At 40.7% G+C, this 21,234-nt stretch overlaps 1 protein-coding gene across 2 annotated transcripts in view; it reads right to left on the bottom strand.

Annotated features, from left to right (window-relative positions):
- Positions 1 to 21,234, bottom strand: part of LOC128733953 (PAN2-PAN3 deadenylation complex subunit PAN3) — a 63,299-nt gene that overhangs the window by 11,142 nt on the left and 30,923 nt on the right. The gene's annotated exons all lie outside the window — the stretch shown is intronic.

The raw sequence follows: 21,234 nt of genomic DNA, 5'->3' as shown, positions 1-21,234 counted from the left end.
TTGGAAGTCAAGCACGATTCATCTATGATGACCGTTGACTCAATTAATCATGAGATTGGTAATTTGGTGGAATCAATCGATCAATATTAAATTTATGCCCATTCAAGAGCAGAAACCTGTTAGCTAATATTTTTATTGGCAAATGGAGCGACAAATATGATCGTCAAAATGAATTAAAAGATGCTTCATTGAAGCCGAAGTTTCGTTTCGAATCGAATCGGAATTTCAAAAATCATACGCCAGTTATTGGCACCTCATCTAATTTTACTTTAAATACATGACGGGTGAAACAAGTTAAAGCTGTAAAGCATAAAAACAATTCTAGTATTATTTATTAGGACAAAAACCCAACGACAGTAGCTATATTACTTACTCAAAGATTTAAATGTGCTTTGGTAAATCACAAATCACAACGGGTTGTATGAATTAGCGACACAGAACTCAGTAAACAGTGACTCCAAATCGCGATGATAAATAGAACCCGGTTACTCCTGGCTTTTCAAATATGTGCCAAAACACAGACATACCTACACAGGTAGTCTTAAGCAAAGATTGTATCGCTTTACCTATCCGCTTTAGGCTTTACCGACAAAAAACAAGATCAAAAATTACTTTACTGGCAACTGTTTCTCCAGGCCCCCAAACACTCAAGTCGGTTTTTACGCGGAGGATACGTCCCGCGTAAATCAAAACCGCGTAAATTCCGAAAACCGCGTAAAAAAACCAAAATTTCGCGTAAACAAAACTTTGTGGATTTCAACACTACATACGCGAAAAATAGACGTTTTGAGCACATCCGCGTAAATTCCGAAAACCGCGTAAAAATAGTCGCGTAAAAAGCGACTTCAGTGTAATTAGGTAATATTTGGTGGTATAACCGTTATACCGAATAACTTCACGTACTCTTCGCGGCATGGACTCAGCAAGTTTCAACATGTGCTGACAGGGATAGCATAGCAACTTCATATCGATTTTGAGATTGTTTACGGTCAAGGTACGGGTATTCGGATACGGAGAGGAAATAAAATAAAATAAAGACGATAACACCCTTTAAGTACTTAAATTTAACCAGTTCAACAATTCTTGGAGCCGATGTCAACCTTCGATGGAACGCAAGGTTCGAAAAAAATTAGGATTCTCAGCATAGTTAAGTGCGCATCCGACTTCTGGTAGTGTAACTACATCGTTGATAAATAATATGAAGAGTAAAGGGCCCGCATTGCTTCCTTGAGGAACATCAAACTTTTTAATAAACACAGATGAAATTGTAGATTCCAACTTGACTTGCAAAACATTATCGCATAAATATGACTCAAGCCACGCCAATAGTTACTATGAGGCTCCCAGATGATGCAGTTACCGCAGTTATGAAATTGCAATGCCAATAATAATCGCAAAAAGCTTGGAAGCTGCAGAACAGGCTGGTAATACCCCTCTCACGGTGTTCAAAAGAACGTTACTAAAAATAAAATAAGCCAATAAAACGGCAAATGCCAATTGGTTTGCATTGTCATCATACAATTCTGATTCCTCATATAAAGTAAATAAAAAACTTTAATGACACTTCCACAATGAGCGTAAATTGCAGACGGTATTGAATTTTTATGCAACATATGGCCACTGGCGATCATTTCACCAGATTTACGATGACTGGGACTAATCGGAAATGTTCCGGATTAAGTTACCGCCGCTGGGGGAAATGGTCAGCGCCGTAGCGTGCGGTTGGCCAGACTGGCCCCGGTCAAGGGCGCTAGCTCTTGGGGGAGACAAAAAGGGCCTGCACGTCAGTAAAGCATTAGTAATAACATATAAAAAATGGACTGATTTTAGAGATTTTTCATACCACGTTATCAGTTGATTTGCATGCAACATCCATAGCGAAGACAGTCAAACAACTACGCTCGGTGCGTTTTTTGTACTGCCAGCTTCACCCCGTAGCGAAGACGCTGGACCTGGTGAAGCATTTCGTATCGACTGAATAGAATCTCCCGCGAGAAAGGCGGAAGTGTTGAACGGAAGCTTGGTTCCGGCCGCCCCAGGTGCTGCGCTACCGTAATGTGCAGCAGAGGGGGGTTACACACTACAGGGCGCAAGGTTACCGAGTCTGCCTTGACAAGCGAGTGGTCGTGGGTTCGAATCTTAGTAGAATCAGGCTATTCGATGTTAGGTGACTTTAGCATGAGTTAATTCTCCGGCCCCTCCACATCCTTCCTACTGCATTTTGCATTTACTAACAATGAAAGCCTCTTGCCAGGGCAAATTATAAGAGTGGTACTTGCTTGAGGTGCGAATGAAGCCTCTTGTTCAAGGGCAAATTATAGCTTGTTCCGCTTCCTGGTTCTAGGAACGAGATAGGTGATGCATAAGTAGTAAGGAACACATACATACACACATACACACCTTCACTCTGTGCTGAACTCTGCTTTACCGACCATGAAACCTTCAGCCGGGGCTGGTTATAAGAATGATACTTGCTCGAGGTGCGAATGAAGCCTCTTGTCCAAGGACAAATTGTAACTAGTCTTCGCACTTCCTGGCTCTAGAGCTAGATTGGTTGAAAAGTAGTAAGAAGCGTAGAGGGAAAAAGGGGTGAAATCATACCGATACTTTAAGCACGAATATCAAGCAGTTCGCTCACTCTATAGCGATACTGTAATAACAACGAAGTACGGAACAACACCTGGATAAGATCACAATAGATCAAAATGCTGATCGTAGTGATAATATCCACACAAAAAAAAAGTGCAACAGAAGCTAAAAATGAAGACCGAGAGCGAGGTAGTCTCATCGTTCCGCGCTTTTGACCAGGAGGTCGGAGCAGACGGCTAAACGGTGTAGTACTTGGCCAAAATTGACATTTTTATGCAGAAGCGTCAGTCGAGGCTAGTTGTGTCTGAGTAGCAGGCAATCGCCTAGAGAACAGCTAAAGGTGTTGGTGAAATACATATTTCGGGCGAAGCACGATGTCGTGGTCATAATGGGCAACGAAAACTACATGACGCTGAACGGCAATTACTGGCAGAGGATCGAGTAGGGTAAAGTGGTGCAGAATGCACCGCTTAAGCAAAACATCCTTTTGCAGAGCAACTTCTAGAAGACCTTGGGATCTTTTTTACACTTACTCTTTACCTGTTATTTTTGACGATTTTTGGCAAGAGTCAAACTCATTATGTGAGGCAGAACGCCAAAGCCCGTGGACAAAACGCACCAAGTTTGCCCAGCTAGGCGTTAAACGCAACCAAAAAATGTACATTCAATCACGTGTTGTATGAACTCCTAAAACTAGGCTGCCGAAATGGCGGAAGCGTTCGTTATAGCGTTTGTTACTTGTTTGCTGGGATACAATGGGTTCATATCTCAACATAATTGGCAATAAAATTTAATCATCTACTTTTCTCCAACTGATGTGTGATGAAATATTGTTAGTTAACCAATTTAGGTTTAAGGCAAATTGTAAGTCCTGTATAATACATAATATGGCTACATTTTTAATAAATAATCCGAAACAAAAGAAGTACCGCAAATTAAAAATATTTTATAACTGTTCGATCCCGCTGTGATGCATTCTACCCCTGTTTTGTATTTTGAAGTTTTTTGCAATATATGTGAAAAACATGCCTAGTTAATGCCGTTTTTGTGATGAATCATCGAGTATGACAGTATATTAATTAGATAGACTGTAGTTATTATGAAATTTGCATACCGACTAGTGGTAAAAGCTTAAGAGAAAACCGTGATTTCTTACATGTGGAATGAGATCGCGGATAATCGCTTGATTTTATTGGATGTGGCTATGTTTGATGCTTTTACATGCTACACAATTATAAATTAGCTTGTTTTACACCAAAATAAAATGCGCATTCATAATTTTACCAAATAGTTTTCGCGTTTTTAAGCAATTAATAGCATGGACCATTCTACCCACCCGGTGCGTTCTGGACAGTCTTACCCTACTTTACGTCTTCCACCAAGAAGGTAAGCGATGACGTCTAGTATGTTTTCCGCGCCAAGTTACCGAAGTAGATCCAGCTGTGGCTGAAGATCAGTGAGAAGAGAATGTTCAAGCAGCTGTTCTTTCGTTCAGGGATTACGGTGAACGACGAGATACGAAGGTACGGTAAGAAATACCTACCGGAAGTTGCCACCTTCATTAAAAAGTATTGCGCAAAGGATGTGGTATTTTGGCCAGACCTGGCGTTGGCCCATCATGCCAAGAGATCACTAGAGGAGATGAACCGGCTGAAGGTAAACGTTGTACCATCAAACATTAAGTCTCCCAACGTCCCCCAACTGAGACCAATAAAGCATTTTTGGGCGAAGCTCAAAGGGAGCATTTACTCCAATAATTTTGTAGCCAAAACGGAGAAGGAGCCGCCATTGTAGGATTTAACGAAAACTTGTTTCATTGAATTATCTTTTGGATTTTTTTTCGACATCCGAAATTAGTCCATTTTTGCAATACATACGTTAAGTGCAGCGAAGTATTGGATAAGGAGCGAATACGAAAATAAGATAAACTTCGAAGGAACACTTTAGGAAACGAGGGGGCGCCAAATTGGGTTTCCGCCAAGGGTGCCACAACGTCACGCTACGGCTCTGGAAATGGCCAGTATCGAACAAGAACAAAGACTTTATCATGCGACACCTCAAATTACGTTAGAATTTAAAAACTAGATCAATGGCAGTCAGATCAACTACCTAGCACCACGTTCGTTTTATCTGGACAAGCTCCAGGAACTCCCGGAAACACCGAGGCAAATGGCCAGTTTCGTACATGAAGAAAAGCTTATCGTGCGACACCTTAAATCACACTAGGAAACAAAAAACTTAATGAATGGAAGCCAAATCTGCTATCTAGCGTCACGTTAGTCAAATCTGGATATGTTCCGGGGACTCCGGCAACTAGTAGAGTTACAATAACACAATGTGGTATATTTTTGTGGCAACTAAAATTTTGGAATTTTTTTCTCAAGCTTTCAGAAAAAAGACAAAGATACACGAAGAAGATCTGATTTACCGAAATCAAAGATACATTATCCATTGTTGAAAAAAAAAATTAGTGTACATTTAAAAACGGTCCGTAATCGGCTGTTCGGCAAAGTTTTCGTTTGACGTCGAAACAGGAGCGTTGTACGGACGTCATGTCAACTTTGTGAATGCATCTCTTGATTCTAGCAATCAACTGTTTGCAATTCGTGGCTCTCCAGTTATTTTTGTACACCAAGAAACTCAAAATCCAGAAGAAATCTTCGTTTGGGCGCACTGAGACAGATTTTTCGGGACGTGGTTTTTGGGTAAATCTGAGATCGAATGGGTATTCAGGAACGATTGTGTTTTTTTTGGCGTAAGGCGATGATGATCTATCCGGCCAAAGCACGTATTGTCCATCTGTATGATGTTTTTGTAGAAACGGGATCAAAATTTTCTTAAAACATTTTGATTATAGCCAAACCAGAGGGCTTGTTTTTGAAGAAACGAGAAAGAGAACGATGTCCTTCTGCGTCCATAATTTTGGCTGGTCTTCCACTGCCTTGCTTGCGAATAGTTGTTAGGCATCGTAGGATATGGTAAACAGTCGAAGCCGCAACATATTTGCTTTTTAAATGTTGTACAGTATACTTTTTGCCGAGATTTTTGTTGCAGTTCGTAGAAGTGTACAACGCGCTCCCGAAATGCTTCTTGTTTCGACGTCATTTTTAGCAAAACTGCACAAGCATAAACAAAACAAAAAATATTAACAAAAAGAGGAGAGAGAGAAAGCTAACACATGCATACCCTCATTTCTCTCTGAGCTCGTTTGTTGTTGCGTATAAGGGCCGCGAAAAAATTCCAAAATTTTAGTTGCCACCCGTTAAAATCATGTCCGGAATTTGTCATCGTGACCCTAGGTACTTGATTTGGCCTGCATGGATCTATTTTTATAGTTTTGGTGTGATTTAAAGTAATGTTCGAAACTGGTCATTTTGTTAGCGGTTCCCGGTGTCCCACAAACATGTCCAGATATGACCAACATGACCCTAGATAGCAGATTTGGCCTCTATTGATTCAGGTTTTAAATTCTAGTGTGATCTAAGGTGTCGCACGATAAGTTTTTGTTCCTGTACGAAATTGGCCACTTGTCTGGGTGATCTCGAGAGTTTCCGGAACTTGTGCAGAAATAACAAACGTGGTGCTAGGTAGTTGATTTGACTTCCATTGACCTGGTTTTTTAATTCTAACGTAATTTGAGGTGTCACGTGATAAGCGTTGTTCAACACTGGCCATTTCTCCCAGTGGTAACTTAATGCGGAGCGTTTCAGGTTGATCCCAGTACAGTCCAAAACTCCTAAAACGATCGTAATGGTCATATGTTGCATCAATAATCAGTACCGGCTGCGATTTACATTTATCGTAGAAGTATCATTGAAGCTTTTATTTACTTTATGTGATCAATCTGCCTTCTAAAACATCAAAAGGGCGTAACTCAAAAGTTCATCCAACATTTTTTAAAGATTGGCTCAGAGGTTGGCAATACAAACCAACTGGCATTTGCCGTTTTAATGGCTAATTTTATTTTTTAATAACAGTCCTTTGAGCACCGTGTTTGTAGCACCGTAAAACGGGGGTAACATTGATCAAATGGAAAATTCGCATAAATAAGTGAAATAAACAACTTCTGCCAACTTTCTTGAACTGATCAATGTTACCCCGATAACCGCTAGAATACCGTTAGACGAAACATAAAATGATAGTTTCAATCTACAAACAAGCTGCTTTAACGATTATTATTGGATTAATATCTAAAGTGTCGAGAAGGATCAGTTTTTCGGGAACATTTATTGCAACCAATTTGCTGCATACACTCACTCAGTTGCAAATACCGAGAAGGATGTAAACATTTCACACCAGTAGTCTGCAGTAGAGCGCGATTCTGAGCCATCAACAAGACAGACGGTGGCAGGTATAGAATTGCATTTGCGTTTCGAGTTGACAAAACTTTGACGTTGACATTGACGGTGACAAATCTTTTGGATTTTGTTCGTTGATTAGTTTACACAAGGAGAACATACGCCTTATACAGGAAAGTGTTATACTGACGATATTCGGCACTAGTACGTTTTAATTCATGTTTTAGTATTATTATGAAACGTAATTTCGTCATATATATGATACATGAAAATGAAATTATTTAATCAAACTCTTTTGTCAAGTAATAGGTAGGAGATTGTCTAAGATATCAAAATCAGACCTAAAAGCTCGTCAATAGCTTCTGCTAGTAATGCAAAAATATACGCTCATCATACACTATCATGTTAATCAATCATGTTTCTTCACCTAATGTTTATTACATTATAGTGTCGAAAATCCCGTAAAATGACAGAAAGTTGGCAGCTAATATTTATGCCCTAATTTTTCCCCTTAGCGTTTCGCGTCAAAAGTGGGAATTTTTCTTCTTGTCATGTACATATTAGAACAGAATTTATTATTATTGATTTGTGGGCATGTGATGCATTTTTAGAAATTATATAAACATTCTGTTTTGTATTGATTTTTTCAATTTTAAGATGGTACATGCCTAATAAAAATTGAGTTCTAATTGTTCTAATATTTTTTTCTGCAGAAACAAACAAATGTTCGAAAATAGCAAAAGCATTCGAAAATATAAATGTTAGAAGCTTGAATCAAAATGACACAATAAACAGTACAGAATTAAATATGGGATAATCTTGTAAGAAGGTAGTCCTATGAACCTGTGCGACAGCCTTTTCAAGAGTAGAACAAACTACGACCAAAACTAAGACAGTATTTCACCTGCGGCAGCTGCCGCCATAGCTGTACGAATTCAGGGCGAAACCCTTTCGTTTCTCTTTGCGTTGTTTACAAGGCCTTCGAGTTCGGTCAACATTTACTGCTATCCAAACACCTCCATCTAGGTCGTCGTCATCACTATTGCCAGAGCAGAGCACCCTGCACCCACCGTCAGGCAAGCAGGCAGCGTCAGCGTCGCCAATGTCGCGTTTCTAGCTATTACACTCCATTCTGCCGTACATCAGCTGAGTTGGCGAGTGGTTTCCTTCGTTTCGTTTTAAGTCTGCTTTCTTTATTTCTCCACTTTTATTTACTCGAACTTGCGTAGGCAACAAGTCATTCGTTTTGTGGTTCTTCCGGTTCTGTGCACGCTGTGAGTGGAAAAACTACTTCTATTGTGATGGTAATTCGTCCCTTCCGATAGATGTTAACTTATACAGTATTGCCGTTTGGCTACAAATCTCATCCTAAGAAACTTTAAATTCTAAGGTTTCAATCTTCGTAAATCCTTTCGAGCGATCCATCCTGCTGCATAATTCGAATTGATTTTCGAACTTCCTCAAATAAACTCAGAAAATTTGATTACATTGCATTTGATTACATTTTGACCACATCATTGAGTATACATCAAGTTACGACTAGAAAAAAAAATCCCCTTTAAAAAGAGATGAATAAACAATATGCAAAGCGTGCTGAAAATTTCAACTCATGCCCTGTTTTCATCTTACAGCATCAATCAATGGTTGGGTATTTTTCAACCCGCAAACGAGACAAACATATCACTCTCATCGTGACATCGTCAGTTTTAAGACTGCCCCTGTCGGTCGGCTCGGGGACTGTTGATTGACGAAAAAGTCGGTCGGTGCTGCTGTGTAATGGAAATTGTGTGTAAATAATTCGCCCATTTAATTTCTTTCGCCCCCAAAGTGGGAAGCTTTCTTTCGCCGCATACTACCCATGCACCGCCCCCAAACCCGTCCACCGCCCGCCGTTTGCCAGTAGGTAGTAGGGGAAATGTGTATAATGTGCCCCCCCTAAGAATAAATGGTTATATCTCCGTTATACTTCCCCAAATTAACGTTACAACTACGTGTATATGTTGGTGTTTAAGCTGACAACCAATTGCAATTGTTTATTTCATGTAGTATTGTGGAATAAACATGCTAGGAATTATTTAATAAAAGCACCTAAATGTTGTGTTTCTCGTCTGCGCGGGGTAAAATGCCCCACCTGCGGTATAATATGCCCAATGCGGTAATTTGAGTATTTCTACCAGTGACAGACCAACTCTATTTTGTAGAAAGTGAACCTATTTCCTTTGTTTTGCAAAATATCGTTATTTTATGTAAAATAAACCTAGTTTCGGCCTTCTGGTGCACTTTTTCTTTTCTGCATGGGGCACATTATACTGCAGCTGTGGCGTTTTGTACCGGGTAGTTGAATTACCTAGAATTTGGACGTTGGTAACAAATTATTCCCACCACGGTTGCTCTACAATACTAATTGAATTAAATAATGGCAATTGGCTTCAACTTAGATCTGTTTACCTATGTTTATAGCCACATTTGCAAGGGGGGCAAATTGCACCACCGCAAGTGGGGCATTTTGGCCTGCTTTTACTTATTTGAAAAAATATTAAATGCTAAAGCAAATCAAGCGTTTCATACCGTTATTTTTGACAGGGATGTCCTTTTGAAGTTCACTTTACGCAATCGAATCACAACAACCGGTTATTTACAGATTTTGACAAGAAAATAGCTTATGGAAATGACGCCAAAAGTTACATCGGAAGCTGCTCAAAAACAAATTTATTTTTGTTTTGTTTTTACAGCATGTGACAACTGTCATACTTGCATAGTAGGCTAGTTCCATCAAATACTATGGTTTCTGGGTGGTTTTGCATTTTGATTTCGCTTGTTTAGCGAAAAACGAAGGGGGGGCACGTTATACACAATTCCCCTAGTGCTTGCTTACATTTCGGTACGGCACATTGCGGAACAAAAATATAAGTTATTTTCTCGACCGTGGGCGGAGACCCCATGACGAAGCACTTAAACCGAATAAATCGTTCGACCTTGGGTTGATCCTTTTTTTTTCTCTCCGCGCGCAGGTTCTCGTCCGTCCAAAAAGCCTCATTATGCTGCTTTGTGTGCTTTGGAAAACAATGATTTCGCCGAGCGTCACTGAAGCCTATTTCCGGCTGTGTTTTGTGCTGGAAAAGTAATGATGCTTTCTGGTAGTTCTCCTCTCAGTTGAACGGAATATTTAATTTAAAAACAATCGAGATAAATGAAAATTTTGCTCAAACTGTGCTGTGTACGCATTCTCCTTTGGATATACTGGTTGGAATTAATGAGCAATGAAAATTAGTAAAATAATAAACAGTTCACAATGAACGAGTGAAAACATGTAAACAAGATCATTTTTGTGCTCTTTAGGTTTTGATTTTTTTGCTTTCACTTTAGGAAAATGTTTCATCTGGCTTAAGCAGGAGAATTGACTTGAATGAATTTACATCAATGAAGTTAAAGTTGGTCTGCAAGCAATATGGCTGTTGGGTAACGTATCAATCGGGAAACTTCCTGTTGATTAAAAAGAAAATAAAAAAGCAAAACCAAAATAAAATCGAAATTAGCACGATATTGAAACGCATAAACAGATATGTTTATGGAAGAAAAACTTTCTTCTTGTATTTATTGATGAAGGTGTAAAAATCTAAACAAAATACAGTTGCGTGTGCGAGGTCAGTCCCGACATAGTGGTTAGCATTCACGCCTCTCACGCCGAGGACCCGGGTTGAAATCCCAACTAGGGATGCTTTACCGGTATTACCGAATCCGGTTTTACCGGTATTACCGGGCTATTTTCCAATACCGAATTACCGGTTTTTCCACGATCGAAAACCGGTATTTTCGGTATTTTTTGTATGATCAAATAACAACTCAAGAAACCTGAATCGCTGGTAAAACTTTTAAATTATAGGGCCAACTAAATTTCATGATGGAAGGTTCTACAAATACTAACTCAATTCTGTAATTCTTCCAAAGGGAAAGCTCCAAAATACCCCACCGCTATCAGCACCAGCATAGAGCCGGAGTGCCTTGCGCTTTTTAAGCAATCGTCTCCATTCAACTCGGTCCACTCCATGGGCCACTCGTCGTCAATTTCCCAGACGTCTAAGAAGTCACAAGTCGCTAATCTAGTCGAGCCATCTTGCACGTCGATCCCACCGGATGCCGGAGTGCTTGTTCAGAACCGCTTTTGTCGCACTGTCATTCAGCATCTTTACGATATATCCGACCCACCGTAGCCTATTAACTTTAGCCAGCTTACGATAGTAATCTCTCCAAGAAGTGTATGCAGCTCAGGATTCATAAAACTTTTCCGCCACTCTTCGCTTTCAGTTTGTACTCCGCCAAATATCATCCGCAGCATCTTTTTGTCAAACACGACAAGGGCCCATATTTCCACTGTGAGCGACATCACAGTTTCAACTCCGTAAAGAACTACGGGTTAAATAAGGGTTTTGGAGTTGTTGGAAACAAGCAAAGGTTTTGCCACTAAAAAAGAAACCTCATCTAAACGTCATCACAAATTTACGTCCTATAAGCATATTATGCGGATTGTCAAAAATATTCGAGAAACTTCTCAAAGAGCAAATGACTTCATATATTGACAGAAACAACCTACTAAGTGAATTCCAAGCTGGTTTTCGGGTAGGTCAAAGCATCAAAACCGCCGTGCTGAGGGTTCACGATGACTTAGCGGGAATAGTGGATAAAAAAGGAGTAGGCATCCTGCTTTTATTGGATTTTTCGAAAGCTTTTGACACCATTCCTCATCGAGAACTATTGGATAAATTGGGAGCACAATTCAACTTCTCTTCTGCAGCTGTGAACTTGCTCCAGTCGTATCTCCAAGGAAGAAAACAAACGGTGTTCTGCAATGGCCGCTTCTCGAATATGGTAGAAGTAACGTCTGATGTACCCCAAGGCTCAGTACTCGGCCCTTTGTTGTTCTGTTGCCACATAAATGACCTTCCAACGGTTCTCAGGTATTGCTCTATCCAAATGTATGCTGATGATGTTCAACTCTACATTGGACGACTCGGCCCGAGTATGCGCGATATAATCAGCAGTGTGAATGAAGACTTAGAAATGATCTCTGATTGGTCTCAGCGAAATGGCTTGGTGATTAACGCTGACAAAAGCAAGGCACTGTTAGTTACAAGCAGACGTCGAAGAACTGACAGGTCAATGTCATCGATACCCGACATCATGATGGACGGCAAGAATATTCAGTGGTCAGAAAAGGTCAGTAATCTGGGATTTATATTCCAAAGCGATCTTCAATGGGACGGCCTAATAACGCAGCAGTGCGGAAAGATCTACGCTGGTTTGCGGACGTTATATGTGTGTATGTCTGCGGCACCGGTTGAAACCAAACTAAAAATGTTTAAATCGCTAATCCTACCGCATTTTCTTTTCGGAGATGTCTTTCACGTTCGCCTCAGTACAGCCTGTTTCGATCGCCTTCGAGTAGCTCTAAATTGCTGTGTGCGCTTTGTCTTTGGGCTAAGCCGGTATGATCACGTGACCCACCTCCAAAAAAACTTGTTGGGATGCCCGCTGGAAGTCTTCTTCTCGTATCGTTCCTGCGTTTTCCTGAGGAAGCTGACAGCAACACAAGCTCCAGCCACACTGTACCGAAAATTGATACATGCCCGCGGTCGACGTTTGCAAAATTTAGTTATACCGGCAAATAACACCATGAATTACGCCAACTCTTTGTTCGTCCGGGGTGTAATAAATTGGAACCGTTTACCATCTTCAGTAAAGCGTGCAAATTCTGAAGTAGTTTTTAAGAGAGGCTGCATCGACTTTTGGAATCGTAATTAGAGTAATAGTTTTAGTTTAAATAATTGTGTAGAAATGTAAGACTTTATTATACTTATCGACAAATCGGAAGTAGCATTTTTAAAAGGGTAAACCTTACGCTACTAGACAATAAAAGACAAACAAACAAACATTGTCAGCTTAGAACGGCGGCGTATGCTTCTTGATCGTAGCGTTTTGCGAAGGACAAAGTAGGTCCGATTTCATGCTTGAATGCGCCAATTAATTAAGAATGTTGCGCAATACAAGAAATGTGCGATAGACAGTGAAACTGTTCAGAAAATCTTCAGTGAAAATTAACGAATTACTCTAGAGAAATGTCAGAATACACCACAGAAGAATTTGTTCGGTTGCTAATACAAAAAATATAAATAAGAATAAAAATTTGCTTAGTTAGAATAGTCTGTTGACAGGGCTAAGCCAATTATACGGGCTCTAATCATCGCTTCGAACGTCTCTGTCCGATCTAAGAAACAAGCATACGCTTTACTCAAGCGATGCCTGGACTGTCAGTATTAATTTATCATATCTCAGTATCAGTATCAGTATCAAAGCCGCTCATTGAAAGTTATTGAACAAGGGTTTTCCTACGTCACATGCCAAATTTACCGCTGGGAATCGCACTTCCATTTTCTGTGGACACCGAATGTTCTACCTCCGGAAGTTTTTTCTTTAAAATTTAAGATGACACTATAAATTCTCTTCGCGTTCTTAAAAATTATTTTTTTAATGAACTAATCAATTAGTTATGTCAAAATAAATTGAGTACCATTGATTATAGAGAGATTTTCTTTAAATCATATAATTTGTATTAACTTTTACCCTGAACTGAAAAAGTATTAACTTTTACCCGTTTTACCGGTATTGCATTTATCAATACCGAAAAATCCGGTTTTCGAAATACCCCCCGGTATTGACATCTCTAATCCCAACCCCGCAGAAGTCACGAATGACCCAAGCTGATTAAAGTGACTATAATCAAAACAAAAAAAGTTGCATGTGCGTGTGTAAACCAATCTACCTTTCACTGTCCGGTACAGATATTATGGAAAAAAGGACAACGGAGGGATGTTTCGTTTGTGCAATTATCTTAGTTTCGAGCTCTCCTCACTTTTCAAAGCCCCATAAAAAAAGACTGAGTACCTGCAGCGCAATCCGGAATCCTTTACCTGTCAGTAAAGGGCCAAACAGAATGCTGCGTCAACGCATACATCAGCGTCAATTTGACGATCGGAAAATCAATCCTTGCGTGGTATATTCAATATATCAGCAAAATTCCATCCCAATCGAAAATAATCCAAACAACAACGGCTATTTTCCAGCGTTTCAAGCTGAAAATACTTGAAAACGATGTTTTAACACTACCCGAATAAAAATGTACAGCGAAGAAACATTGAATTTCACTGTTACAAAACATCGACAAACCACATTAAGCACTTTTTTGTTTCGTCGCTGCTCTTTTGATCACAGTCAATCAGAGTTCAAAAAAGTAGTGTATTGGGTAATTGTAGACTTAGTTACCTATAATATTGCTAAAGATAGAGTGCCAACGGGTAATTGACGAGAAGAATCGAGCCAGAAGTCATATATTGGCTTCAACTGTGACATGGCAGAGCAGAGAGAGATATCGAGATGCTAGAGCTGTTGATCGCGTTCGTTACATAGATGCCAGAATCACAGATTTTTTCACACGCATAAATTTGGGACCCACCAATTATGTCAGTTCCTGTGAGTTTTGGTTCTACCAATGTGTCTGATAATTAAAGCGCTTCATAAACTATGTATATTACAGAAAAAAATACACTAGAAAAATTAAATATCGCGGAGAAAATGATAGGGTCCCAAATTTATGCGTGTGAAAAAATCTGTGAAAATGGCATCTATGTCGTACACGGATAGAAATCCATTTGTTCTACAGGATGGACACTCGCCGCTGTTTGAGGTCACAAAAGTAGTTCTTCTCTTAACTGTCTCTTGGTTAGACCACTATTTTCTGGTCCCTTATTATAGCTTGATTCCAAACTATTATAAGTTTAATATCGTCTAATTTTGAGGATTAGGTAAAATCTCCAAAATGAGCAAAATGACTCATGATTTCAGATTTCTAGCTTATGCTTTTTGAAAATTGGCAACCCTGCCCACTGTGTGAATCGATTGTGTTTATTTTGTCGCATCAATAATCCTGTGTATTTCCGTTCAATCGCCGCTAAAAATCTGCATTTCATCGCTTACCGAACCGCTCCGTTCCAGTGTTTTCGTGGAAACAGCTTGTCACATCAATTTCGCCCAGGTAGGATTCAGATTTTGTCGTCAAATCCGAGCAGGCTTGAGAGTGGAAGTATTTTGCCACCGCCGCCATTAGCCTCAAGCACTTTTTCCCACCTCGCCGCTCTCCACCTGTTACCATCAGACGAAAGCTGCCAACCACCGAATCACTCGTACTACACCGTCAACCGCTCCACTGTTATCACTAAATAAAAATCGGCCTTAGTGCAACGAACACAAACCTGCGCTACTTAACCGTTGCTGCACGCACCTATATCATCTGCAATTTACGTCACTTGGAAGAAAATCACTGTAAAACTTCACTAGCCGGCAAAATAAACCAGATTTTTGCCACCGTGTTTTGATTTACGCCGAAATTCGCACACCGCTACGGATATTCACTGTTTCACTTCGCTGCTTCGAGTCACCGCACGTAAACAATCTTCACCGCCGTTCGTTCGCTGTTTACTACAACAAATATCAACAGCATTCGCACCAGACAACGTAAGTCGAAATCGAAAACAACTGTCATCGTTTACTTGTGTATCATACGCGCCACAAATTTTTCCACCTACCGAATTACATCAGATAACTTCACACTGAGCCACCTAGTGTCGAGTAGGGGCAACCTCAAATTTTAACCCTTTCGATACCAGACGTTATCAAAATGACTAGTACTTGCGAAAAGTGTGCGAATGAAATTACAGGAGAAGTTTTCAAGTGTGGAGCATTTTGTTCGTCACATTTTTGCTCTCGTTGTTCCGGTATGACTGAAGATCTCAAAAAAACGTTGCAACATAATCATCACGTAGTTTGGATGTGTACCGCTTGCAAAAATTTGCTGGCTAAAGCGCGTTTCTCCAACGCTATGATTTCCACCAATGCAACTAACGACAGTATTGTTGAGTCACTGAAAAAAGAAATTCGTGACAGCATACTAAACGACTTACGTCAAGAAATTCGCTCCAATTTTAAATCATGGATGGACTCAGTACCAGCAACTCCTATTTCGAGACCGCGTTTCCCGTCAATTTCTTCTGTCCGCTCGAAGAGGCAGAGAGACGAAAATGACACCGACGATATTTCGCACCGTCCAACGAAACTTCTTTGTGGGACTGGAATTTGTAATCCAGAATCCAACATTGCTGCTGCACCGGCTAGCCAAGGGAACGACAAGTTTTGGTTGTACCTGTCTAACATTCATCCGGAGGTCAGTGATGAAACGGTTACGAATATGGTGCATTCGAATTTAGGAACCAACGATGCTACGGTAATCAAACTCGTTCCTCGCGGAAAAGATTTACGTACCCTTAGTTTTGTATCTTACAAAGTCGGGATGGCAGAGGAACTGAAATCAAAAGCAATGTGTTTGGATACATGGCCATCTGGTATAAGATTTCGGGAGTTTGAGGACACTGGTAAAAAACGTGATTTTTTACGGCCAGTACTGCTGAACCCGTTACAATCGTCAACATCAGTGACTCCGGCAATGGACATGTAGGTGTTAATCTTAGTCCTACAGAACCAGCTGAAGCCTCACCTTGTCCTAACCCTCACCGTGCCCGTCCATTAACAATTTTGTATCAAAATGTCCGTGGATTAAGAACTAAAACTAAAGAACTCCGCTTGGCACTTTCAACGAGTGACTACGACGTCATCGCACTAACGGAAACGTGGCTCGCATGTGATATATTTAACTCTGAATTCTCGACCGATTATGTGATTCATCGCCTTGATCGCAATCCTTCTACATCCCTACTTCTACGTGGTGGTGGCGTGCTGATTGGTGTAAAAAAGCATTTACGATGCAAGCTGATCCCGCTAGCAAATGCCGGAAATTTAGAACAAGTTGCGGTGTGTATAACGTTGCCAACGCAGTTGGTCTACATATGTTGCATTTATATTAGGCCCAATTCTGACCCGGATGTGTACTCCGATCACGCATCCTGTATTCAACAGCTAAGTGAACTGGCAGGTAATACGGATACTGTCATCGCTTTGGGTGATTACAATCTGCCGAGGCTTTCATGGGAATTTGATAGTGACTTAAATTCTTACATCCCTACCAATGCCTCCTCTGAACAAGAAATTGCTTTGACGCAATCGATTCTTGCGTGCGGACTGCAACAAGTTCAGCATGTGCGGAATGTAAACGAAAGATTACTTGACCTAGCATTCGTTAGTGATACTGACAGAATCGAACTTTTTGAATCGCCTTGCGGACTTTTAAAAATTGACGCTCATCACAAACCTTTTATTATTAAACTTGACTGTATTCGCAATACTAAAGACATTGGAAAAGACTGGTTTAATTACGACTTCAGCTCTTGCGATGAACCTTCGATTCAAACTCGCTTACGCTCAATAGACTGGACGACGCTACTGGCGGATTGTGATCTCAACGATGCTGTTCTCCGGTTTTATGATAAACTCTTCGAGATCATCCACGAACATACTCCTATTCGACGACGCAGGGTCAGTATTCCTTACAACCAACCTTGGTGGACGCCCGAACTTCGGAATCTTCGTAACAAATTGCGGAAAACTAGGAAACGCTATTTCAAACAACGGTCGGAGGAAAACAAGCGGTTACTTAGTGACATGGAGAAACTTTTTAACAGCAGACTGAATACAGTCTTCCACGAATACATACTACGTATTGAGTCGAACGCTAAGCAAGATCCGTCATCTTTTTGGATGTTCGTTAAAAAGCTGCGGCGTAATGGCGGTGTACCTCACGATGTATTCTATAAAGATGCTCGCGCTGATGCTGCTGAAGGCGCTGCAGAACTTTTTGCAAAATTTTTCGGTAATGTATACTCAAACACCTCTCCAGTTCATTCTCGGGACGAATATAGTGATTGGATAAACGGTATAGTGCATTACGATATGTATCTACCGCAATTGAACGTATCGGTTGAAGAAGTGACGGAAGTACTTTTACGCATTGATTCCTCTAAAGGTCCGGGTCCAGACAATCTACCGCCATCGTTCATTAAACAATTCGCCACTTCACTTGCCTCACCCGTTTCAATTATCTTCAACCGGTCGCTAGCTAGTGGAGTATTTCCGACAGCGTGGAAAGTCGCCTCTATCACTCCAATACACAAAGCTGGCAACATCCACAATATTGAAAACTACCGTGGGATTTCCATTTTAAGCTGTCTTCCTAAAGCTCTCGAAAAGGTGGTATATAATGTGGTTTATCGTGCAGTTCAACCAATAATTTCTGAGCATCAACATGGCTTTGTAAAGAGACGTTCCACGACGACTAATTTGATGGTGTTCGTAAACTCGCTAATATCCAGCATCGAAAAAAGGCGACAAGTCGATGCGATATATGTTGACTTTAGCAAGGCCTTCGATAAGGTTCCACATGCACTTGCGGTTGACAAAATGAAATGCCTGGGATTGCCCGACTGGGTTACTCAGTGGATGCTGTCCTACTTAACTGATCGCTCAGCCTTCGTCAATATTAATGGTGTTAGCTCGTCTAGTTTTGTGATACCATCGGGTGTCCCTCAGGGTAGCCATCTAGGGCCCTTAATTTTTATTCTCTTCATCAATGATCTGTGCAGTAAACTGCGGTCTTCTAAGCTCATGTACGCAGACGATTTAAAGATATATCGTGAAATCAAAACCACACTTGACTGCTGCGTCCTCCAGGAAGATATTCGTTCTCTTATATACTGGTGTACATTGAACGGTATGCAAATCAATGCATCAAAATGCTGGGTTATATCATTTAACCGCTTACGCGACCCCCTGCATTACGAGTATAGCTTAGGACACAGTAGCCTGCTCCGTGTCCACACGGCTAAGGACTTGGGCGTTGTCATTGATACCAAAGTCAACTTCACGGCACATGTTTCCATGATTATTGCTAAAGCATACGCAACACTCGGTTTTTTGAAAAGGAACACTAATGACTTTCAAGACATCTATGCACTGAAATCGCTATACTGCACACTCGTTCGGAGCGTTGTTGAGTATGGGGTTATTGTATGGGCACCCTATTACGCTGTGCATGCAAATAGAATTGAGTCCATCCAAAAGAACTTTGTAAGATACGCATTACGTGTCCTCCCGTGGAACGATACAATGAATCTACCTCCATACGTCGAACGATGCAAGCTTATCGATATCGATACATTGTCAGCCAGGAGAAAACTACTTCAGCGAATGTTTGTTTTCGGACTAATCAACGGCGATATTGACTGCAGCCCTCTTCTTAGCCTGATATGTATACATATCCCTCACAGGCAACTGCGTAACTACACTCTGCTATGGCATCGTCCCCACCGTACCAACTATGGCCGTAATGAACCGTGGGAAATGTGCTGTAGAGCTTTTAACGAAACGTCAAGTGTATTTGATTTTAACATTAGTAAGGCTACCTACAAAGTTAGAATTAAGGCATTAATTTAGTAAACAGTCTGTGCAACTATATGTTGAAGATGAATAAATAAATAAATAAAAAATCCACCATGAATAATAATCGTGATATCACGAGCTTCTTGCAGTACAACACAACGCAAAATCATGACCTATTACTCATGATTTTGTGCTGCCTGATAAGGCAGTTCAGTCATGATTTGACAGCAATTCCAACTTCATAATTTCATAATTTCGGTCATAATGGCAACTCCTGTTATGTGCAACGACAAGGAGTAGAACCTGATTACCGAACGATCAGAGGTGGCGAGGCGTTGGAAACAACACTTCGATGTACTGTTGAATGGTAAACATGATGAAGCTGTCAACAGAAACAGGATAATAATTCAGGATGATGGACAATCAGTGGATACACCCACTTTGGACGTGGTTAAAGAGCAGCTAAAGAGCTGACGACAAAGCGGCTGGAAAGGACGGCATCTCCGTCGAACTTTTGAAAGTCGGGAGTGAACGACAGTATTGTGCAATCCATTAGATTATACCAAAGGTATGAATTGGCTAAGAACTACCTATGAACTGATGCCCAATTTTTTAAATGGCCCACCGACTCGAATGCAGCAATAATAGGGGCATTATTCTTCATAATTCTACATTTAAAATTATCTTCCGCATCCTGTTTCGTAGACCGAGGACGTTGCAGAAAACCTTTGTAGACGAATACCTGTGCATAATTTCGAGAGGGACACTCCACGCAGGACCAAATGCTCACCATGCGACATATCCTCAATAAATTGCGAGAATTAAACTTGCAAACTCACCATTTGATTATAGACTTCAATGCGACGTGCGATTCAGTTAAACGAAATGAGCTGTAGTAGATTATACTTGAACATGGTTTTCCAACAAAATTGACTAAGCTGACCCGTGCTACTCTTGATGGTATAGAATAGCGGGCGAGACATCGGAAACTTCGACACTTCGTTTGTGACGTTAGATGGTTTGAAACAAGGTGACGGGCTATCGAATTTGCTATTCAGCATTGCATTGGAAGAAAACCGGGAATGAAAGAAAACGACCGATGGGCTCTTGGCGTTTCTGATCGTAAGATCCTGCGATCAATTCTTGGCTGCATATTAGAAAAGGAAGTGTGGCGCAGGCGCATGAACCCCGAAATTTACCAAGTATGCAAAGATGCGGATATTGTGAAGCGAATAAAAGACGGCGGGCTGACCACGTAGCGAGGATGCCGGATGAGAGACTAGCGAAAACAATATTCAGCAGAGATTCAGAGATTCCAGACAGAGGTCTACGACTTCAAGGCGGAACCCGTACCTGTAGGATGAGCGTTGTTGACAGCGGGTGTTAGGGTCGAATGTGCCAGGCCAAGACCGAGAACCGTGGAGACGACTCTTAAATTTCAAATTTCTACAAAAATATCATGCAGATGAACAATACGTGTTTGGCAGGATAGAGCATCATCGCATTACGCCAAAAGAACACAAACACCCCTGATACCCATTCGATCCCATTTGTATCCAAAAACACGTTTCGAAAATTTGTCTCAGTGCGCCCAATCGAAGATTTCTTCGGGATTTTGAATTCCTTGGTATGCAAAAATAACTGGAGAGTCACGAATTGTAAACAATTGATTGGTAGAATCAAGAGATGCATTCGCAAAGTTGACATGACGGCCGTACAAAGCTCCTGTTTCGACGTCAAACGGAAGCTTTGCTGAACAGCCGATTATGGACCGTTTTCAAATGCACACTAATTTTTTTCAACAATGGATAATGAATCTTTATTTCGGTAAATCAGATCTTCTTCATGTATGTTTGTCTTTTTTGACAGCTTGAGAAAAAAATTCCAAAATTTCAGTTGCCACCCGTACAGT

This window comes from Sabethes cyaneus, chromosome 2 (assembly GCF_943734655.1).
Source record: "Sabethes cyaneus chromosome 2, idSabCyanKW18_F2, whole genome shotgun sequence".
Classification (NCBI taxonomy): Eukaryota; Metazoa; Arthropoda; class Insecta; order Diptera; family Culicidae; genus Sabethes; species Sabethes cyaneus.
Note: the sequence above shows the minus strand (reverse complement) of the source record. Positions and strands in the feature narration are given on the sequence as shown.